Raw genomic sequence first — 13,182 nt, 5'->3', positions numbered from 1 at the left:
CTACAGGTAGAATCAAGCCCATAGGACTAGTGATTTTTAAGCAAATACTTATTTTTTAAGGAATAAGAAAATAGCCTAGCTACCATTTCTGGTACTCTTCATTTCTTTATGTAGATACAGATTTTTATCTGCTCTTACTTTCCTTCTGCCTGAAGGACTTCCTTCAACACCTCTAGTTGTTCTCTTTTTCTTTTTCAATTTTTTATGTAAATTTTAATGAGTGAGCTTACAGTGCAATATTAGTTTCAAGAGGAGAGGTCAGTGAATCATCCCTTACATAGGACACCTGGTGCTCATCAAAACATCTTCTTAATGCCCATCCCCCATCTAGCCCAACCCCACCCACATCCCTCCATCACCCCTCATCGTGTTCTCTTATGGTTTAATTCCCCTCTCCTCTTTTGTTCCTTCCCATATGTTCATCTGTCTTGTTTCTTAAATCCCAAATTTATGAATCATGTGAGTGAAATCGTATGAAATTTGTCGTTTTCTGACTGATTTACTTCGCTTAGCATAATACCCTCTAGTTCTATCGAGGTCATTGCAAATGGTAAGATATCATTCTTTTTGATGGCTGAGTAATAATCCATTGTATATATACACCACATCGTCTTCATTCCTCAGTCGGGGGACATTTGGGCTCTTGCTGTAGTTTGGCTTTTGTGGATCATGCTGTTCTAAACATCGGGGTTCCAAAAACATCGAAGGTTCTCCTTCGAGTCTGTATTTTTGTATCCTTTGGGTAAATTCCTAACCTAGAGTGTCATTGCTGGATTGTAGGGTATTTGTATTTTCAACTTTCTGGGGAACTGCCATACTGTTTTCCAGAGGGGCTGCACCTGCTTGCATTACCCCCAGCACTGCACGAGGTTCGCCTTTCTCCGCATCCTCGCCAACCCCTGTTGCTTCTTGTGTTGTTGAGTTTAGCCATTGAGACAGCTGTGTGGTGGGATCTCTTTTTGATTTGTGTTTTGATTTGTGTTTCCCTCATGATGAGTGACGTTGTGCATCTTTGCATGTAAGGCACATGCATTTGGACCTAGGTCTGTCTTTGGGAAAGTGTCTGTTCATGTCCTCTGCCCATTTCTTGACTGGATTATTTGGTTTTGGGATGTTGAGTTTGATAAGTTCTTTCTGGATTTTGGGACACTTTAAGCTACTGCTGAATCTTTCAGCTCAGAAAAGTCAGAAAAGTCCTTTATTTTTGCCTTGGCTTTAATTTCAGGGGAGCAGGGCACCTGGGCAGCCCAGTGGGTTAAAGCCTCTGCCTTCGGCTCAGGTCATGATCCTAGGGTCCTGGGATCGAGCCCCACATCGGGCTCTCTGCTCAGCGGGGAGCCTGCTTCCCTTCCTCTCTCTCTGCCTGCTTCCCTACCTACTTTCATCTCTGTCGGTCAAATAAATAGATAAAATCTTTAAAAAAAAAAAAATCTTACAGTTTCAGGGGAGCTTTGCTGGGTTTTCTCCTGTACATCAGATGTGTTCCCCTACTGTCTTCCCACTTCCATTGTTCCCAAGAGAAATGTGATGTCATCCTCTCCATTCCTACGTTTGTCCTGTGGTTTTTGGTTTTTCTTCTAGATGCTTTTGAACTTTTCTCTTTATCCCTGGTTTTGAGCTGTTTGGTTATGCTGTGTCTTGGTATTGCTTTCCTCCGGTCTCTGTGCTTGTGGGTCATTGAACTTCTTGGATCTGTGTTTATGATTTTCATCAACTTTGGGAAATTTTTGACCGTATTCCTTCAAATATTCCCCCCACCTCCCTCCATCTGTCCTCAGCGACTCCTTTTCCGTGTGTGTTACGCAGCTTGAAGTCGTCTCACAACTCACTGATATTCTTTGTTCTCTTCCAATTCCTTTTTCTCTGTGTGTTTCATTTTATAAAAGCTCCTGTTGCTGTTCTTCGTGTTCACTGATCTTTTTTTTGGTGCTGTGTTAATCTAGTCGGGTGTTAACTTTCTCAGACATTGTAGTATTTGTTTGTAGAAGTTCAGTTTGAGTCTTTTTATTTTTTTTATTTTTATTTTTTTAAAGATTTTATTTATTTATTTGATTGAGAGAGAGAGACAGCGAGAGAGAGCATGAGCGAGGAGAAGGTCAGAGGGAGAAGCAGACTCCCCATGGAGCTGGGAGCCCGATGTGGGACTCGATCCGGGGACTCCAGGATGCGACCTGAGCCGAAGGCAGTCGTCCAACCAACTGAGCCACCCAGGCGTCCCTAGTTTGAGTCTTTTTAAATGTCTTTCCTGTTCCTTCTCAGATGTTTTGAACATAAGGAATACGGTAATAAACTATTTTAATGATCAGTGCCACTTGTAACATCTGGGTCAGTTCTAGGCCCATTTCAGTAGATGTGTCATTTTCTGTGGTGGCTTGTCCTTCCCTGCATGTTTCCCCCAGTTTGTCAACCCTCCTCACCTCTTCTCGGTTCTCCCTCCCTGCTCCAGGGCTGGGAACTCTCAGGGCAGTAACCAGAGGCCTCTCCTTGTTGATATCCTATCTCTGATTCCTGTTCTTCATTGCTGCCCTTTATTGCTTCAAGATCCGTGTCTTAAAAGCCACTGCTTTGAGGGCACCTGGGTGGCTCAGTGGTTAAAGCCTCTGCCTTTGGCTCAGGTCATGATCTCAGGGTCCTGGGATTGAGCCCCTGGGATTGAGCTTACCCCTCTCTCTCTGCCTGCCTCTCTGCGTACTTGTGATCTTTGTCTGTCAAATAAATAAATAAAATCTTAAAAAAGATAATAAAAAAACAAAGCCACTGCTTTGTATATTCTGTTTTTTGGTGTCCTTTCAGGAGGCAGGGTAAATCTGATTCTTGTCTGTCTTTGTTGAAAGCAGTCCTAATGCCTGCCTGTATTTTGAATCATAGTTAGAAACTTTTCCCCACATTGGGTTATAGGAAAATTCACCCATTTTTTTTTTTTCTGTGCGGTTTAATATTTTATATTTAGATCACTGATCCAGTTGGACTTTTTTCTTTCATGGTGTGGAGTATGGATGCAGTTTCATTCATGCCCAAATGACTATAGTTCCTCTAACACTGTTCATTAAAAATCAGTGGATTCTTATAATGTATTATAATATCACAGGTCCTCGTGATATGTCATGTAATCATACAAGTCTACTTCTAGACTTTGTGCTCTGTTCCACTGACCTATCTCCATCCCCATGCTGACACCGAACCCTTTTAATCATAAAGGTTGTGTTTTAAATCTGGTAGGGATTAGGCCCCCTATACAGCTTTTTTTTTGTTTTTTGTTTTTTGTTTTTTTTTTTTCCGGAGATTTTCCTAGTTCTTGATTTTTTCTGCCCTCATATGAACTTTAGTGCCAGCTCACATAGTTCAAGGAAGAAAGCTTTTGGTATTTTTGTTGGGTTCACATATCTGTTAAGTAATTGAGGGCAGAGTGATTTATATCTTAGTGTTGACCCATCCAGGAACAAAGAACATCATTCCTTTTTTTCAGGTGTGCTTCTGTGCCTTTCAGGAGTGTTTTAAAGCTTTCCTAGTATAGATTTTGTACATTTCTTGTTAACGCTTTTATCTTTTCTGTTACTCCATGAACTGTGTATATGCTTGAATTATATCTTCTTAGTCTGTTAATGTAACAAGGGCTGTTGGGTTTGTTTGAGTTTTTTAAAAATAATTTTCTTTTTCTTTCTTTCTTCCTTTCTCTTTTGTAAGTTTATTTAAGTCTGCAACTTGGGGCTCAAACTGACAGCCCTGGGATCAAGAGTTGCACATTCTTGGGGTGCCTAGGTGGCTCAATGGGTTAAAGCCTCTGCCTTCGGCTCAGGTCATGATCCCAGGGTCCTGGGATCGAGTCCCACATCGGGCTCTCTGCTCGGCAGGGAGCCTGCTTCCCTTCATCTCTCGCTGCCTGCCTCTCTGCGTACATGTGATCTCTGTCAGATGGATAAATAAAATCTTTAAAAAAAATAAAATAATATAAAGAATTACACATTCTTCCAGCTGAGCCAGCCAGGCTCCCCCGGGCCTGTTGCTTTGTATATCCTGATTTTATGTAACACTGTTCTTTCATTGAGTTGGTTTTGTTGTTGATTCTCTTGAGTTTTGGGGTATAGCATATCCGTTGCAAATAGAAATAGTTTTACTCTCTCTGTTGATTCATATGCCTAGTTGTTTTCTCCAGCTGGAGGCAGTGAACATTTTGCCTCGTTCCTGACCTTACTGGGATTGTCTCTTACGTTTGTCCATTAAGTAAAACCCTGACTTGAGAACTGAGAAGACTGCGTAAACATGCCCGTGCCTGTGCAGCTGTGTCTCTGTAACTTGTGTGTGCTCTCCTGTGATTCAGATTGTACATGTATCACACATACTCTGTGTATTTGGGTATGAGAGTGTGTGTGTATACACACATTCATGCTAGTGAAGCATCCACTCCTAGTTTCTTGAGGGTTTTTTATATCAGGTATGTATTTTGAACATTGTCAGAGGCTTTTTCAGCTTCTTAGTGGTGATAAAAGTGTTTTCTTAGCCATATTAGAGTAGCCTATTACATGAATGGATTTCCGAAGATTGAACGAGTCAGTATTCTTGGCATAAGCACCACTTAGAGATCATATATTATTTTTTTCATTCTGGTGTTCGATTCCGTTTGCTGACATCTCGTTTTGGATGTTGGTGTTGATACGAGTGGTATCAAGCCGTCGTGCTGATCACGTGGTCAGTCTTCTGACCCCTCCCATCCTTGCCTTGTGGACTCACTGAACCCAAAAAGTTGTGACTCTCCGTGGCAGTTCATCAGCTCACTTGGCCCGGATCGACTACAGTGTCCTGCTGTGGATTTTCTGTTGGCTCAACTCCTTTAGTCTCGGGCAGTCTCGGCTGTGGCACCTCCGTCATGGGTAGAAAACCCTGTGTTGATACATGTTTTGTAAACACGGTGATGGGACGCGTCTGCTGAGCACTTTTCTTCTGAAACAGGAGTCGTGTGTCGGCAGTCCGGAGCACCACTGCTTGCAGCAGTGGCATCGGAAACACCCCCTTCAGGAGGCTCCAGCATCCCCATGGACCTCTGGGGTGGCCCTCTCGCTTGCTTCCGGCAGAGGATATCTTGAACATTTTGAGGAAAGTGTCTCCTGTGATAATCAGTTGTCCTACTTTCTCGCAAGATTCTGATATCTGGAGGCCGAAATGATAGCTTGGTTTGGCATACAGTTCTGGGTTTGAAATTCTTTTTCTTTCACAAGCCGTGGACAGTTGTCCAAGGGTTTTTCTCAGGTCAGAAGTAGAATGGCAGGTTCCAGGGTCAGTGGTGTTTTTTCCCCCCACCTGTAACTTTTTAGGCATTTTTTTTCCTCCATTTTTTTGGTGTGGGACATTTTATTGGGAAATTTGTAGATCTGTATTCCGCCCCCCCCAGTATTCTTGTTTGCAAATTGAATGGCCCCTTGTGTCGTGAAGGCTTGTGTGATTCTTCAGCTCACGTATCATTTTTTGTTCTGCCTTTGATTCTTTGTGTTCGTCCTTCTAGTTTTCTCTTTCTGAAAGTGGAATCTGTTCGATCTGGCTTTTGTATCTCAAGCTTTATTTCATCATTTCAATTTCTTGTTATCGGAGACAATTCCTAAATTAGATATTCTGTGTCCCATTTGTTACGTAAGTCTCTTACTTGGGGGTTTTTAAAAAGATTCAACAATTTGATCTTTAATTTCTAAGTAATCTCTGCTGGCTATTTTTTGGAGAATGTTCTCATTATTTGGAAACCGTGTCCTGCTAAATTTATTGAAAAATACAAATCAATAGAAGTTGTTTCCTTTATGAAATTGGTTCTGTCATAGTTTAGCTGCTCACCTTGACACCTATCTTTAATTCACACCGTTTTCCGCAATTAGCTGATGATTCTAGATTTTTTTAAATATTTCAGTTTTTGAGAGAGGAATTCCTGATAGCTCGTGTGAATATACTTCACTAATAATCCCATTTCACTCTTTTCTTTACGGAGGGGATGACTGCAGAGCTCTAGAAGTTTCGGGACTAGGGAAATGCAGGTAGACACTACTTCAGTTTTTTTCTTCCTTTTTTTTTAAATTGTGATAAGTTACATGTAACATGAAATTTACCATTTTACCTTTAAAACATACAGCTCACAGGCATGAAGTACTTTCATGTGCTTGTGCAACCACCACCAACCATCCGTCTCGAGAACACTTCTCATCTTGTAAAACTGAAGCTGCATCCCCATTACAGAGTAATACCTCAACTCCCCCTGTCCCCTGCAAGTGTTGTCCTCTCTGTCGCTCTGATTGTGACTATTCTCAGCACCTAAGTGGACTCATCCAGTGTTTGTCTTTTTGTCACTGGTTTGTTTCTCTGAGCATCGTGTCTTCAGAGTCTATCCATGTTGGAACAGATGCCAGAATCTTCTTTTTAAGTCCGAATATTGCTTGCATTGTATGTGTGGCCTGCATTCTGCTTGTCTCTTTATCTGTCAGTGGACACTTGGGTCACTTTTGCATTTTCGCTATTGGGCATGATGCAGCATGGGTGTATAAATTCCTCTCTAAGACCTTACTTCTGATTGTTTTAAGCGTGTCTCCAAAAGTGGACTTGCTGGATCATATGGGAAATTAATGCCAGCTTTATTTTTAATTTTTGAGGAGCTCTCCTGGCTATAGTGGCTCCCGCAGTTTGCATTCCAGCGACAGTGCATGAGGGTTCTGATTTCTCCAACACGTGTTATTTGCAGGCATTTTGGTAGTAGCCATGCTAAGGGACGGGAGGTGGTAACTCACTGTGGCTTTGATTTGATTTCCCTAATGGCTGGTGACGTTGATCATCTTCCCACATGCTCCTTGGACACGTGTGTGTCGTCTTTGTGAAATGTCTGTTCCAGTCCTTGGCCCATTTTGAATCTTGTTGGTTTCTGTTGTTGGGTGGGTTTGAAGAGTTCTCTCTGTATTCTAGAATGAGGCTTTACCAGAAACATGATTGGCAGATATTTTCCCCATCCTGTAGGTTGCCTTTTTCTTCCGTGGAAGTGTCTTTTTCACACCTCTGGATGGAACTAGAGCGTATCATGCTTAGCGAAATAAGTCAAGCAGAGAAAGACAACTATCATATGATCTCCCTGATATGAGGAAGTGGTGATGCAACATGGGGGCTTGAGTGGGTAGAAGAGGAATCAATGAAACAAGATGGAATTGGGAGGGAGACAAACCATAAGTGACTCTTAATCTCAGAAAACAAACTGAGGGTTGCTGGGGGGAGGGCGGTTGGGAGAAGGGGGTGTGATTATGGACATTGGGGAGGGTATGTGCTTTGGTGAGTCCTGTGAAGTGTGTAAACCTGGTGATTCACAGACCTTTACCCCTGGGGATAAAAATATATGCTTATAAAAATTAAAAAAAAAAAAAAGACGGCATGCTGGGCAGAGATTTCTCCCAGCTTGAGGATGGAGAGGGAACTCAATGGGAAGCCTGAGGGCATGTCCTGTGGGGGAACACCCACACCCACCCCTTCCCTTTAGCTAGTTTGCACACAAACCTGTCTTCCCATAGAGCAAGGCCATATACATCTCCCATGGGCAGGAGCTGACCCTGTTCTATTCTGTAAACATGACTTTCCTACCAAATGACTAATACAGGACTGGGTTCATTAGGTGCATTACTTCAACACGCACTTCTTGAACCTCTCTTCCCATTGCCTCATGTCCTTGGTCCACAAGGTGTACGTTATATGTATTTGTTGAATGAATAAATGATGCTTTTTCTCATGTTCAAGTGCAATACTGATCACCTCCTAGTCCCAACATAACTTAAACCTATGCAAAACAGAAGGAGTTCAAGAGCCTACAAGTTAGGGGACGTCTCGAAAAAGCCACACTTAAAAAAGGCAAGGGGAGGGGAGGGAAAGGTAGGGAAGGGAAAAGGAAGGGAGAGGGAAGTAAAAGAGAAAGGAAGGAAAGGAGAAATAAAGGGGAAAACTGAAAAGAAAAAGACAATCCCGCCTTATCTAGGATGAGAGTAGAGGTAGAGGGAACGTGGCTGCCTGCTGAGGGAGAAGCTGAGAGAATGGGAGTAGCTACTGAGACAGGCGCCCCGGAGTTGCCCGCGGGACTCTTCCTGAGTCCCTGCTCCTATTTCTTTCTAGTTTTCTCCGTGTTTCCCCTTCACAAAGCAGCTCCTCCTTGTTTGTCACTCTGTCTTAGTTATTTGACACAGACAGAGAGAGAGATCCCAAGTAGGCAGAGAGGCAGGTGGAGGGTGGGGGTAAGCAGGCTCCCTGCTGAGCAGAGAACCCCATGCGGGGCTCGATCCCAGGACCCTGAGATCATGACCTCAGCCAAGGCAGCTTCTTCACTGACTGAGCCACATCACACCCCTGATCCCCACCACTCTCCTACTTTTCCATCTCCAGGCACTGGACTTCTTCCATCACTCCTGCTTCTCAGGACAAGCCCGCTGCTCCTCTGCTGTGTGGCTGAACTTTGCTGTTGCTGCCTTTTGACCTCCCCTCAGCGGCCACCTATAGCCCTGGATGCTTTCCGGTTCCAGAAGCTTGGCTGCTCTGACTCTTCTGTGCTCTGGGAGCCACACGTGCTTCTGCCATCAGCTCACACTTCCGAACCACCTCCCTGGATCCGTATTCCTTCTCAGCCTTCGGTGGCCTCTCGCCTCTCCCACTTTCTCAGCTGGTCCCTCTCTTTATCCTCCAAGTCTCTTAAGCTTCACCCCCTTCTCAGCAGCCTCGGCTCCCCCTTCTCTTCAACTGGATTCGTCCTGATCTCAGTTTCTCTAGGTGTTCAGGCTGAAACCACCATGTTCTGCTCCAGTGTTCCCAAGCACTCCCAGTTCTCACCTGGCATCAGTCACCGGACTGTTTGCTTTCTTGCCTGTTGTTTACTGCTTTATTATGTGCATCCACCGTCCTGTTTCTTCTGCCTTTTCATTCAGGTCTTTCCTCATTTGAGTTGTTTCCTAATCTGCCTTTACCTGCCACCTTGCAGAGACCTAAAGCTTCTTAAATATACATTTTAAGTCCTAGGTGTCTCATGTGTTATATCTGTTTCCAAGCTGCCATACTGTTTCTCCTCTTTGTTTCCGTGTCTGCAGAATCTAGCCTCTGCTGTTCCCAGTCCATCAACTGTGTCCCAATTCTGAATGCCATCCCTCTCCTTGAGCTGCTGTAATCAGATGCTGATGTCCGTGTGGCTCTTCTGACCTTGGTGGTTTCACTTTCTGAAATTGCTCCAGGCTTAGGAGTTCATCTCATTTATCAGAACTGCACCCCAACCCCAACCCCAACACACACAAACACACAATTTTCCCTTTGGTTTCTCTTTACTCCATTGCTTGTTGTTCCTCTAGAGTGCTGTGTTCATCTCCTAAATATCTCACATCTCCCAAGCTATTCCAAATCCCCATGAGGACCCCATTATTTCAATCCTTATTTGTTCAACTTCTCCAACATCTCCTGTGATAGATCTGTCCCCAAACTGTTACCTTCCCTGACCACCTGAGTTTTGCCAATCTCCTACCGTAGCCAGTGTGTTGTATAAATAATTTTTCAGATACCTCTCCTTCCTTGCTCCCTGGGAGAGAACCTCTACATCTTTGGTATCCTGAGTGATAGGAGTGTTTGTAACTCTCACTGGGCCCCGTGGACCAAACTTGAGTTTGTGCTGGTGAGATGAGTCAGGATAGGGCCAGCCATACCAGGAACCCCAACAGGGGTGGGGCTTTGAACCACTTGATATCAGCCCAATCTCTACGGGAAGGAAGAGAGTTGGAGACTGTGTTCGAGGTATGGCCAATGATGGAGTTAATCACACTTGCATAATGAAACCCCAATAAAAACTCTGGTTACCAAGCTCAGGTGAGCTTCATGACGGGTGATATGCATCTATGTGCCAAGACATCCATGGGATGCTTCCCGCGGACACTGAAGCTTGGTATTTGAGACAGCCCCAGTATTCTCTGGTGCTACCATCTCCCAAGATGGTTTCCTCCAATATTCAGGATTCCTGCCATTAACTCTTTCTTCTCCATGCCTCTGTTATTTGACAGCTTTAGCTCCTCCTATCTTACTGTGTTTCTCAGAAAGTTCTCCCAAAGCCTCATTTCTTTCCAGTTGTTCTATTTCATCCCATTCTATAGATTTTCCTTCTTCCAAAGAAGGGTGCTCCCTTGCACCTGTGGGTCTGCTTGCCATGGATCATCGCCTAAAATGCATAATCTCACTGAGGCACGTTGCCTTTCTTGTGAATTTCAGATTATCTAGGTCCCCATAGCTCTATCTTCCTTCTTTCCCTTTTCCTGCCTCAATATCTTTGCCTTGTTTCTTGCTTTCAGACACAAGCTCAGTGTTCACTTTATCTTCTTTTTTTTTTTTAAGATTTTATTTATTCAACAGAGAGAGATCACAAGTAGGCAGAGAGGGAGGTAGAGAGAGAGGAGGAAGCAGGCTCCCCACCAAGCAGAGAGCCCGATGCGGGGCTCGATCCCAGGACCCTGGGATCATGACCTGAGCCGAAAGCAGAGGCTTTAACCCACTGAGCCACCCAGGCGCCCCTTCTTTTTTTTTTTTCTACATAAAAGGTAACTTACACTTAGGGCGCTTGGGTGGCTCAGTGGGTTAAATGTCTGCTTTCGGCTTAGGTCATGATCTCAGGGTCCTGGGATCGAGATCGCCCGCATCCGCATCTGGTTCTCTGCACAGAGGGGAGCCTGCTTCCCCTGTCTCTTTCTGCCTGCCTCTCTGCCTACTTGTGATCTCTCTCTGTCCAATAAATAAATAAAATCTTAAAAAAAAACCCCACATCCTCATTAACAAAAAACTTACACTTATTTTTCAAAGGTAAGAAGTAATGCTGAATAATCACAACCCCATTAAGAAAGAGTATCATTGGACAGTGAACATTAAGACCAATTGAGATGACCACAAACACCACGAAGTTGAAGACTTTTATCTTTATTATGTTTCCTCCAGAGACACATTGCAGTGTCCTCTTTAATAACCTAAAATAACATAAAACAACTTACAAACGTGTCATCCAGGCAAGTAAAAGAATTACAACTGATTCCCACAATTTAATAATGAAGACTACATGTCAAATAAACATTTACAGTAATAACAACTTGAGGGAATCACCTACCTAGTTATAAGTGTAATTGATATATAGCTATAGTAAAAACACAAAAACCTATCCCGAATATGTCAACAATATTTTATCTACAGGTGTAATCTCATCACAAAACTTTGTAGGAACATGTTTTGAAAACTATGACTATTTCAGAACTTTTAAAAATAAATACATAAATATAAAATATAAAAATAAATAAAATAGTTCTAAGGACAACATTTTCAAAATATACCAATGAAATTCACGGCCTAATATTAGGCTATTATAATCCTTTGTCTCTCGTTATATTTTTTTTGAAGTAATCTCCTCCTTGTTTGTGTCCCAATGCATAAAAAACAGGATCTCCAACTCCTACCTCAAGGGAGATTTGAATTAAAAAAATCTGAAATATTTGGTACCGACCCAGGAAAGGGTGGATCCTGAAAAAAAGCCTGGTTTCTTATTGTCCTTCTCTGGAGTCCTATAGGTACTCGCAGCTCCTCGGAGTACAATATGAAAATTCCCTTTAGCTAATTTTATAAGGTCTTGGGTTCTTCTAGATTATCTGTACAAAAGACTCCTCTCATCCTTCCTCATGCCTGTTGTTAGTGTCTAGATTGATTTCCTGCTGTAAACCTGCGTCTCCCCGGTCTCAGGGATCTGAAATTGAGAGAAAGAGAGGAAGTCAGATCGCAAGGAGTCAACACTCCAGACATCTTGGTCAGTCTAACCAGAATTTAGACTAATTCATAAATCCAACTTTATCTCTAATCCTTCATTCTAAACCCCAATTCATTTTCAGTTATGACTCTTGGACTTTGTTGATCCTGACCCCGCCCCAATTTTTTCATGAGCCTAAGGTCACACCCGGTTATCTGCTTGAGAGCCAGGACTCTAGGTGATTCTGCTCAGGGAGTAAAGCAAACTTGAGGGTCGCCTGGGTGGCTCAGGCGGTTGAGCGTCTGCCTTCCGTTCAGGTACCCAGGAATGAGTTCCACATCAGGCTCCTTGCTCAAATGAGGAGCCTGCTTCTCCCTCTGCCTGCTACTCCCCTGCCTGTGTTCTCTCTCTGTCTCTGACAAATAAAATCTTTAAAAATAAAACAAAAACAAAACAACAACAAAACAAACTAACAAACTTGAGAGAATGTTGTTTAGACCTGATACTCACCTTGGTCCTTTTGTGCTACATAAAGTCTGAACAAAGAACCATACTGCAAACATCAACATCATGAACCATGAGACCACATATCCTCCATTCTAACCCTAGATCCTAATGTTTAACCATAACACCTAGTCCTAAATTTGGTCAGTGCTACTTGGTCTGAACATTTGTCTCTTCACCTCCCTCAAATTTGTACCTTGAGATCCTAACCCACAAGGTGATGGTGCTATAAGATGAGCTCTTTGGGATGATTTGGCCATGGGGGAGCCATCAAAAATGGCAGTAGTGCTCTGATAAAAGAGACCCCAGTGACATAACTCAGAACCCACTTAGTCTGCAACCTTGTAAAGGGTCCGGCACCCTGCTCTCAGACTTCCAGCCTCCAAACCATGAGAAATAAATGTCTGTTGCTCAAAGCCATGTAGTACTTCATTGTGGGAGCCGGAACGGACTGAGAACTAGTTCACATGATTTAAACCAAATCTTTACTTAATCCTCTGCCGAAATCCATAACTCTACATGCTGATCACAATAAGCTATGCTAAAACTAGTATATCTTTTTTTTAAGATTTTATTTATTAATTTGACAGGCATATCACAAGTAGGCAGAGAGGCAGGCAGAGAGAGAGGTGGAAGCAGGCTCCCGGCTGAGCAGAGAGCCCGATGTGGTGCTCGATCCCAGGACCCTGGGATCATGACCTAAGCTGAAGGCACAGGCTTTAACACACTGAGCCACCCAGGCACCCTGAAACTAGTATTTCTGAAGGTTCACTCATTCTGACAAACTCCTTGACTGTGAACCTGAGGGGAAAGATGTAATGGAACGAGATGAGAGACTCATCCAGAAGTGGGCAGGGGACACAAAGGACTCACAGATGCCATCTGACATAAGCAATGTGTTCGCAAGCAAATCTGGATGAACACACAGCTAG

At 43.3% G+C, this 13,182-nt stretch overlaps 1 protein-coding gene across 1 annotated transcript in view; it reads left to right on the top strand.

The window, feature by feature from the left end:
- The window catches only part of RBAK (RB associated KRAB zinc finger), an 813,856-nt gene that overhangs the window by 549,190 nt on the left and 251,484 nt on the right, over nucleotides 1-13,182 (top strand). The gene's annotated exons all lie outside the window — the stretch shown is intronic.

This window comes from Mustela nivalis, assembly GCF_964662115.1.
Source record: "Mustela nivalis genome assembly, chromosome: 19".
Classification (NCBI taxonomy): domain Eukaryota; kingdom Metazoa; phylum Chordata; class Mammalia; order Carnivora; family Mustelidae; genus Mustela; species Mustela nivalis.
Note: the sequence above shows the minus strand (reverse complement) of the source record. Positions and strands in the feature narration are given on the sequence as shown.